The sequence below is a fragment of the Oncorhynchus kisutch genome, linkage group LG24 (assembly GCF_002021735.2).
Source record: "Oncorhynchus kisutch isolate 150728-3 linkage group LG24, Okis_V2, whole genome shotgun sequence".
NCBI lineage: Eukaryota > Metazoa > Chordata > Actinopteri > Salmoniformes > Salmonidae > Oncorhynchus > Oncorhynchus kisutch.
This window is the reverse complement of record NC_034197.2, coordinates 28,941,872-28,952,914: the sequence shown is the minus strand read 5'-3', so window position 1 is coordinate 28,952,914 and position 11,043 is coordinate 28,941,872. Positions and strand designations below refer to the sequence as shown.

Below are 11,043 nucleotides of genomic sequence, written 5' to 3'. Positions count from 1 at the left end.
GGTGGAGGTGTCATAACAGCAGTCAAGCTCACAAGCTAGCTTCCAGACACAAATGAGAGAAGGCCTCACTCTGACCATTTTACTCACCCAAGCAGAGCTGGTTAGGCTTTTTTCATGTTATCCAGAGCTTTGGTGATAGTCACTGTGCTGCTTGTGTAACAGTTTAACTTCAGTCCATCCCCTCACCGGGCTCCTCTGACAACTGACACCCACGAAGCATCGTTACCCATCGCGCCACAGCAGAGCAAGGGGAACAACTACTTCAGGTCTCAAAGCGAGTGATGTCACCCGATTGAAACGCTATTAGCGCACACCACCGCTAGCCATTTCACATCGGTTACACTCACCCCCCTTTTGACATCCTCCTTTTCCGCAGCAACCAGTGATCCGGGTCACGGCACCAATGTAACAGTTCAACTTTAGCCCGTCCCCTCGCCCCTTCCCGGGCTCGAACCAGGGACCCTCTGCATACAGACAACTGACACCCACGAAGCATCGTTACCCATCGCGCCATAAAAACCACAGCCCTTGCAGAGCAAGGGGAACAACTACTTCTCAGAGCGAGTGAGTCACCTGATTGAAACACTATTAGCGCGCACCACCGCTAACTAGCTAGCCATTTCACATCGGTTACACTTGCAACAATTGAATTATGCTTTTTTTTGCCAACACCGGCCATATTCAACAGGTGTTGAGCGTGAGAGCTTCCGATTGGCGCAGTGGTCTAAGGCACTGCATCTCAGTGATAGAGACATCACTACAGACATCGTGGTTCAAATCCAGGCTGTTGCACAACCGGCTGTGATTGGGAGTCCCATAGGGTGGTGCACAATTGACCCAGCGTCATCAGGGTTTGGCCGGTAAATAAAAAATGTGTGACTTGCCTAGATATAAACAAACAAACAAAAAAAAATATGCTGTGCTCTGACAGACTGGAGTACTCTGAAATTGGAGTAGATAGTGAATATTATTATATTATTATTTACCACTTAGCTAAGAATGACGTGAATAATCAAGTCAATAAACGTTGGGTAGTTAGTTAGATAGCATGTAGTTAATATACTGGCAAGTTCGATGTATTAGTAGCCAATTAACGTTAGGTAGCTAGCTAACCTACTGCTGTAATGATATGCTATGCGGTTTTTAAGGACAGCCTGGCCAACATAAAATGTAGCGTAACTTATTTGAAAAGTAATTACTTTATTACATTGCTCAACATTTTCTTAACATTTGTCATAATTAGTTAAAGCAATGAAATTGTATCCGCTCTTGCCGGACTTCGGCTGCATTTTTACCCGACATTTTTTTTAAATCTGAAAACGTAGTGAAGGCACGCCCATTTGAGGAAGAATTGTATTATGGGCCCACTGCTTATATACTTGGTATTTTCGCGAAAGAAGTACGACACCCGAGAATTTTTGGCATACTAACTATATCCTTACTATGACCAATAAGCATACTATATACTCAATTTACATCACAAAAAAATAGTACTGTTAGTATTAGTATTTGAACGCAGCTCTAAACTATTCTCTTTGTTGTCACGGCCTTGTTTGAGTTTGCGGAGATCTATATTAGTCTCAGCCATTGGTATGCATGGCTGGTTACAGTAACAGTGGGATAAACTATATAAGGTCAGCTGACGCTTAAACCGACTGGCAAAAGCCTAAAACTGACCCAAACCAAATTGTTTATACATTCTGAAGTTAAATATCGATTTGGGTGTCAGACGTGTCATTATAGATTTAACCAGCAACAGTGCAGTTACAGATGAAGCTGAAGGACAGTTATGTCCCTGTGATTGTTTGGTAACTCCCCTTGATCACCACCTGGTGGACATACTCACGCTGCACTAAGCACAGGAAAGGAAACTTTCAGAGCAAAGTCAAGCTGGATGCAAGCATTGCGGTTCATGGGACAGTTGTCTGCTGTAGCAGCAGAACTCTTCTGAATAATCTCGTCATCACTAATCTGGTAATCTGAGGTATATTTTAATTACAGCCTTTCTCTATTGGGTAATATTGGATTTGTAATGGAATTTTGTTTTGAATATCGCAAGGTCATCTATCACCGGTAGCATTCGTTTCCTGTCTAGCTAGCTAACCAGCTAGGAAGACCTTGATTTCACAATTTCCACAGGCACGCAACATGTCTTTTTCCAGTCTGTCCAGGGGAAAGATGGCCCTATCGTCGTTGGGTGTGTTGACTGCAGGAGGTGCAGTGTTGCTCAGATGCTTCACCAGACGGCGAACGCATCAGATCTGGAGTTTCACCCACCATTTTACCCATGGACTCAGTGGCATGCTGTCATCTCTTGATCATGCCAGGTTAGATCACCTCCTTTATGTTATTATCACTCATGTGAGGGGATGTTTAAATGGCTTCCTGAGAAACACGTTGAGGTTACACAATTCTCTTATGCCTCTGTTGTTTTGTCCCACAGTATCTGACTTGGATATCAGGTGTTTTCTGCCTGTCATAGTATGGAATACATGGCCTTCTGAAACCTGGTAGAAGTCTCCCAGACATTGGCTGAAGTCAAGGTGCTTGCTGAAAAGGTGAGAGCAACTGACTTGTGTTACTAAAGCATACATTCCAAAATATAGCAATCAGCTGTTTTTATAACATCTACTAATGAGAAATACAAAAAATGAATGTTGACGCTAAACATGTTTTCCCAGTAGATGGCCCTGAAAGACTCTGTAGAGATGTTGACACGTCAAGGGACTACTTCGGACTACTTCCCCAAGATACCCCAAACAAGAGGCTGCTCGTGTGTCGAACAATGGAGCCCTACCCCCTGACCTCAGCTACATAGTCAATGCCAGGTAATGGGTGATTCTGTAGGCTGTTTAAAATAGGTTCACCCCAAGCAAGGTCTAAAATGTACATATCAAATCAAATGTATTTATATGGCCCTTCTTACATCAGCTGATATCGCAAAGTGCTGTACAGAAACCCAGCCTAAAACCCCAAACAGCAAGCAATGCAGGTGTAGAAGCACGATGGCTAGGAAAACTCCCTAGAAAGGCCAAAACCTAGAGAGGAATCAGGCTATGAGGGTGGCCAGTCCTCTTCTGGCTGTGCCGGGTGGAGATTATAACAGAACATGGCCAAGATGTTCAAATGTTCATAAATAATAATAATCACAGTAGTTGTCGAGGGTGCAGCAAGTCAGCACCTCAGGAGTAAATGTCAGTTGGCTTTTCATAGCTGATCATTAGGAGTATCTCTACCGCTCCTGCTGTCTCTAGAGAGTTGAAAACAGCAGGTCTGGGACAGGTAACACGTCCGGTGAACAGGTCAGGGTTCCATAGCCGCGGGCAGAACAGTTGAAACTAGAGCAGCAGCACGGCCAGGTGGACTGGGGACAACAAGGAGTCATCATGCCAGGTAGCACTGAGACATGGTCCTAGGGCTCAGGTCCTCCAAGTTAGAGAATTAGAGAGAGCATACTTAAATTCACACAGGACACCGGATAAGACAGAAGAAGTACTCCAGATATAACAAACTGACCCTAGCCCCCCGACACACAAACTACTGCAGCATAAATACTGGAGGCTGAGACAGGAGGGGTCAGGAGACACTGTGGCCCCATCCGATGATACCCCCGGACAGGGCCAAACAGGAAGGATATAACCCCACCCACTTTGCCAAAGCACAGCCCCCACACCACTAGAGGGATACAGTGCCTTGCGAAAGTATTCGGCCCCCTTGAACTTTGCGACCTTTTGCCACATTTCAGGCTTCAAACATAAAGATATAAAACTGTATTTTTTTGTGAAGAATCAACAACAAGTGGGACACAATCATGAAGTGGAACGACATTTATTGGATATTTCAAACTTTTTTAACAAATCAAAAACTGAAAAATTGGGCGTGCAAAATTATTCAGCCCCTTTACTTTCAGTGCAGCAAACTCTCTCCAGAAGTTCAGTGAGGATCTCTGAATGATCCAATGTTGACCTAAATGACTAATGATGATAAATACAATCCACCTGTGTGTAATCAAGTCTCCGTATAAATGCACCTGCACTGTGATAGTCTCAGAGGTCCGTTAAAAGCGCAGAGAGCATCATGAAGAACAAGGAACACACCAGGCAGGTCCGAGATACTGTTGTGAAGAAGTTTAAAGCCGGATTTGGATACAAAAAGATTTCCCAAGCTTTAAACATCCCAAGGAGCACTGTGCAAGCGATAATATTGAAATGGAAGGAGTATCAGACCACTGCAAATCTACCAAGACCTGGCCGTCCCTCTAAACTTTCAGCTCATACAAGGAGAAGACTGATCAGAGATGCAGCCAAGAGGCCCATGATCACTCTGGATGAACTGCAGAGATCTACAGCTGAGGTGGGAGACTCTGTCCATAGGACAACAATCAGTCGTATATTGCACAAATCTGGCCTTTATGGAAGAGTGGCAAGAAGAAAGCCATTTCTTAAAGATATCCATAAAAAGTGTTGTTTAAAGTTTGCCACAAGCCACCTGGGAGACACACCAAACATGTGGAAGAAGGTGCTCTGGTCAGATGAAACCAAAATTGAACTTTTTGGCAACAATGCAAAACGTTATGTTTGGCGTAAAAGCAACACAGCACATCACCCTGAACACACCATCCCCACTGTCAAACATGGTGGCAGCATCATGGTTTGGGCCTGCTTTTCTTCAGCAGGGACAGGGAAGATGGTTAAAATTGATGGGAAGATGGATGGAGCCAAATACAGGACCATTCTGGAAGAAAACCTGGTGGAGTCTGCAAAAGACCTGAGACTGGGATGGAGATTTGTCTTCCAACAAGACAATGATCCAAAACATAAAGCAAAATCTACAATGGAATGGTTCAAAAATAAACATATCCAGGTGTTAGAATGGCCAAGTCAAAGTCCAGACCTGAATCCAATCGAGAATCTGTGGAAAGAACTGAAAACTGCTGTTCACAAATGCTCTCCATCCAACCTCACTGAGCTCGAGCTGTTTTGCAAGGAGGAATGGGAAAAAATGTCAGTCTCTCGATGTGCAAAACTGATAGAGACATACCCCAAGCGACTTACAGCTGTAATCGCAGCAAAAGTTGGCGCTACAAAGTATTAACTTAAGGGGGCTGAATAATTTTGCACACCCAATTTTTCAGTTTTTGATTTGTTAAAAAAGTTAGAAATATCCAATAAATGTCGTTCCACTTCATGATTGTGTCCCACTTGTTGTTGATTCTTCACAAAAAAATACAGTTTTATATCTTTGTTTGAACCCTGAAATGTGGCAAAAGGTCGCAAAGTTCAAGGGGGCCGAATACTTTCGCAAGGCACTATATCTTCAACCACCAACTTACCATCCTGAGACAAGGCCGAGTATAGCCCACAAACATATGACTGTTTACACAGGTTTAGTTCCTTGCTTTGAATCTAGGGACATTTGTAGCTTTCACCTAACCCTTCCTGTTATGGCCCATTTCGCTAATTCTGCTGCCTTTTATAGATTATAAGCACAAGTGAATAGCTGAAGGATGTATCCGAAATGGCATAGCAGTAAGACGTTTTTGTCACGTGTAAATATTCTGTTTTTTGGGGGCGTTTTCTGTGTGCATTTCAATATATTGAAATCTCTTTTTTTACATTTTAGAATTAAATATACCTTCCTGCAACCCGCCTCACCCAATATGGTATGGATCTGATATTTTTTAGACCTTATAACTGGAACCTCAAGAAGTTAGCCAGCTTGTTAGCCACTCCTGTCGGTCTTTACCTTTAGCTCAGACACCAGCTGCTTTAGCCCGGATAATACCTGCCAGTCTAGTCTGCACAGCGCAATATCAGCCCTGAGCATATCGTGCTGCTTTTTCCCACTACATTACCGGATTCCTGCCGCAAGATCTGGACCATCACACCTGATCATCGCAGCTAGCTAGCTGCTACCGAGTGGCTATTGTGGCTAAAGCCCTTGTCCAGAAGCAAGCACCAGTTAGCCTCGAGCTAGGCCCATCTCTCAGCTAGCAAACGATGTACACCAACTACAATACCTCTCTTGCCAATTGGCCTGGACCCTTTGTCGACAAGGAGCCGACTGCTGGTCTGCTGACGTAATTCAGCCTATGTGCTCTCAACCGGCCTCTGTCGGTGAAGACCTATCTGCTAGCCCCGGCCCGTTAGCCTTTTGAACTCCCGCTCGCCTAGTGTAGTAACGACTACCGAACGGCGCCCGGTTTCATCTATTGCTGTTCATTGGACCCTATGATCACCCTCGGCTACACAGCTGATGCCTGCTGGACTGTTCATTAACACGGTACTTAATTTTGTTTATCTGTCAGGGTCTAACTGACAGATAACTGACCCTCTCTGCCCATTCATCGCCATTTACCCGTTGTTGTCTTAGCTGTTTACCCGTTGTTATCTTACCCGTTGTTGTCTTAGCTCTCCCAATCAACACCTGTGATTGCTTTATGCCTCTCTCTCTAATGTCAATATTCCTTGTATACTGTTGTTTAGGGCAGCTCTCATTGTTTTATTTTACTGCGGAGCCCCTAGTCCTGCTCAACATGCCTCAGATAGCTCCTTTGTCCCAGCCCCCACACATGCAGAGACCGCACCTAGCTTAACTGGTGCCTCCAGACATGCAACCTCTCTCATTGTCACTCAATGCCTAGGTTTACCTCCACTGTACTCGCACCCTACCATACCCTATGCCCTGAATAAATCCTACCATGCCAAGAAATCTGCACCTTTTTATTCTCTGTTCTGAATGCCCTAGATGACCAGTTCTTATAACCTTTAGCCGTACCCTCATCCTACTCCTCCTGTTCCTCTGGTGATGTAGAGATTAACCCAGGCCCTACGTGTCCCCAGACACTCTCATTTGTTGACTTCTGTAACCGTAAAATCCTTTGGTTAATGCATGTTAACTTCAGAAACCTCCTCCCTAAGTTAGCTTTATTCACTTCTTTAGCACACTCTGCCAACCCTGATGTCCTAGCCGTGTCTGAATTCTGGCTTAGGAAGGCCACCAAAACTGCTGAAATTTCCATCCCCAATTACATTTTTCATCAAGATAGAACTGCTAAAGGGGGCCTATATGTGAATTGATTGCCCCCCCCCCCCATCTATCGGCAGAGTTTGTACTGTTAGGTGACCTAAACTGGGATATCGATGACCTTAATCTCACACAAATGATCAATGAACCTACCAGGTACAACCCCAAATCTGTAAACATGGGCACCCTAATAGATGTGATCCTGACCAACTTGCCCTCTAAATACACCTCTGCTGTTTTCAACCAGGATCTCAGCGATCAATGCCTCATTGCCTGCGTCCGTTATGGGTCCATGGTCAAACGACCACCCCTCATCACTGTCAAGGGTCTCCTAAAACACTTCTGCGAGCAGGCCTTTCTAATCGACCTGGCCCGGGTAACCTGGAAGGATATTGACCTCATCCCGTCAGTAGAGGATGCCTGGTTGTTCATTAAAGTGCTTTTGTCACCATCTTAAATAAGAATGCCCTTTCAAAAAACGGAGAACTAAGAACAGACATAGCCCTTGGTTCACTCCAGACTTGACTGCCCTTGACCAGCACAAAAACATCCTGTGGTGCACTGCACTAGCATCAAATAGTCTCCGCGATATGCAACTTTTCAGGGAAGCCAGGAACCAATATACACAGTCAGTTAAGAAAGCAAAGGCTAGCTTTTTCAAACAGAAATTTGCATCCTGCAGCACTAATTCCAAAAAGTTCTGGGACACTGTAAAGTCCAAGGAGAATAAGAGCACCTCCTCCCAGCTGCCCATATCACTGAGGCTAGGAAACACTGTCACCACCGATAAATCCACAATAATTAAGAATTTCAATAAGCATTTCTCTACGGCTGGCCATGCTTTCCACCTGGCTACCCCAACCCCGGCCAACTGCTCTGCACCCCCTGCAGCAACTGGCCCAAGCCACCGCTTCTCCTTCACCCAAATCCTAACATCTGATGTTCTGATAGAGCTACAAGGTCGGGATCCCTACAAATCAGCTGGACTAGACAATCTGGACCATCATTCCAGTATTTCTACTTGCACATCCTCATCTGGACACCTATCACTCCAGTGTTATTTGCTAAATTGTAATTACTTCGCCACTATGGCCTATTTATTGCCTTACTTCATTTGCACACACTGTAAACGGATTTTTCTATTGTGTTATTGACTGTATGTTTGTTTATCCCACGGGTAACTCTGTTGTTTTTGACACACTGCTTTGCTTTATCTTGGCCAGGTTGCAGTTCTAATTGAGAACTTGTTCTCAACTGGCCTACCTGGTTAAATAAAGGTGGGGGGAAAAAGGACAGTTGTGAAGGAAATGGTCTTATGAGTGTGCGGTATTCACAATCTGCCTCCGGCTTTCTTTGCAGACATGGAGGAGAGAACTACGTGTTCTCCTTACTGACAGGGTACTGTGACCCCCTGCAGGGGTCGAAGTGAGAGTGGAGCTCTACTACAATCGTTATTTCCCTGGCAAGGCCATTGGCTTGGCTCCTCCCATCTACAACAAGGTTTTAGAGTTTGATGATGGTGAGTGGTCTACCATGTGTGTAGATTAGACTCTTCTCTTTATAAGACTAGGATATCACACACCTGTACAAAACCACTAGATATGCACTGTGCATGTTCAACGGCAACCCTTTTTCCTGATGACATCGCTCCACACGCACCTCAGCCACTATGAGCCAGGTGGCCAAAGATGTCTGCACCTGCCTGAGGTGGACAGTGTGACCTGAGCACGATCAGAGGAAATGAATGGGACTGAAAGTGTGTGGCTCTCAATTATAGTTCTCTAAGCTGCCTACTTTGTTGAGCAACTAGGTCATACATTTTTTTGTCTAATGCCGTTGATACTTGTGATGGATGCCAATGACGGTATGTTTTCTTTTTCTCTACAGCTACTCATGGGGTCTGAAATCTAGATACCATTGGTCTATTACATGAAGAGACACAGGTGCTCACTTTTTGAAGAGCTGGAAGATAGATAGCATACAGACCACCAAAATAAGACAGCTCAACTTCATGACCCACTGGAATTGTGACACAGTGAAATAATCTGTAAACAATTGTTGGAAAAATGACTTGTGTCATGCACAAAGTACAGTGGGGCAAAAAAGTATTTAGTCAGCCACCAATTGTGCAAGTTCTCCCACTTAAAAAGATGAGAGGCCTGTAATTGTCATCATAGGTATACTTCAACAGACAATGAGAGAGAAAAATCCAGAAAATCACATTGTAGGATTTTTTATGAATTTATTTGCAAATTATGGTGGAAAATAAGTATTTGGTCAAAAACAAAAGTTTATCTCAATACTTTGTTATATACCCTTTGTTGGCAATGACAGAGGTCAAACGTTTTCTGTAAGTCTTCACAAGGTTTTCACACACTGTTGCTGGTATTTTGACCCATTCCTCCATGCAGATCTCCTCTAGAGCAGTGATGTTTTGGGGCTGTTGCTGGGCAACACGGACTTTCAACTCCCTCCAAAGATTTTCTATGGGGTTGAGATCTGGAGACTGGCTAGGCCACGCCAGGACCTTGAAATGCTTCTTACGAAGCCACTCCTTCGTTGCCCGGGTGGTGTGTTTGGGATCATTGTCATGCTGAAAGACCCAGCCACATTTCATCTTCAATGCCCTTGCTAATGGAAGGAGGTTTTCACTCAAAATCTCACGATGCATGGCCCCATTCATTCTTTCCTTTACACATATCAGTCATCCTGGTCCCTTTGCAGAAAAACAGCCCCAAAGCATGATGTTTCCACCCCCATGCTTCACAGTAGGTATGGTGTTCTTTGGATGCAACTTAGCATTCTTTGTTCTCCAAACACGACGAGTTGAGTTTTTACCAAAAAGTTATTTTGGTTTCATCTGACCATATGACATTCTCCCAATCTTCTTCTGGAGCATCCAAATGCTCTCTAGCAAACTTCAGACGGGCCTGGACATGTACTGGCTTAAGCAGGGGGACACGTCTGGCACTGCAGGATTTGAGTCCCTGGCGGTGTAGTGTGTTACTGATGGTAGGCTTTGTTACTTTGGTCCCAGCTCTCTGCAGGTCATTCACTAGGTCCCCCCGTGTGGTTCTGAGATTTTTGCTCACCGTTCTTGTGATCATTTTGACCCCACGGGGTGAGATCTTGAGCGGAGCCCCAGATCAAGGGAGATTATCAGTGGTCTTGTATGTCTTCCATTTCCTAATAATTGCTCCCACAGTTGATTTCTTCAAACCAAGCTGCTTACCTATTGCAGATTCAGTCTTCTCAGCCTGGTTCAGGTCTACAATTTTGTTTCTGGTGTCCTTTGACAGCTCTTTGGTCTTGGCCATAGTGGAGTTTGGAGTGTGACTGTTTGAGGTTGTGGACAGGTGTCTTTTATACTGATAACAAGTTCAAACAGGTGCCATTAATACAGGTAACGAGTGGAGGACAGAGGAGCCTCTTAAAGAATAAGTTACAGGTCTGTGAGAGCCAGAAATCTTGCTTGTTTGTAGGTGACCAAATACTTATTTTCCACAATAATTTGCAAATAAATTCATTAAAAATCCTACAATGTGATTTTCTGGATTTTTTTCTCACATTTTGTCTGTCATAGTTGAAGTGTACTTATGATGAAAATTACTGGCCTCTCTCATCTTTTTAAGTGGGAGAACTTGTACAATTGGTGGCTGACTAAATACTTATTTGCCCCACTGTAGATGTCCTAACTGACTTGCCAAAACTGTAGTTTGTTAACAAGAAGTTTGTGGAGTGGTTGATAAACTATTTTTAAATGATGCCAACCTAAGTGTATGTAAATTTCCGACTTCAACTGTATATCTTTTTCTTTTTTACTGGGGTCAACAATAAAAAAATAAAAAAATCTGGTCTTTTGAGGTCAGGCTTCATGATTGACAGCACTGAATCAAAATAGGACAGGTGTTAGGAAAACTGGCCTATTATCGCACAAACATTCTGTACACATTTTATGTGCAAATACATAACCTACACATGTGTAATCAATAAAATGCATTTCCAATGACCAGATAG

General features: G+C 43.9%; 1 pseudogene; it reads left to right on the top strand.

Moving 5' to 3' along the window:
* The first annotated feature begins 1,158 nt into the window (after nucleotides 1-1,158).
* LOC109869778 (cytochrome c1, heme protein, mitochondrial-like) lies at nucleotides 1,159-9,139 on the top strand (annotated as a pseudogene).
* The last annotated feature ends 1,904 nt before the right edge of the window (nucleotides 9,140-11,043 follow it).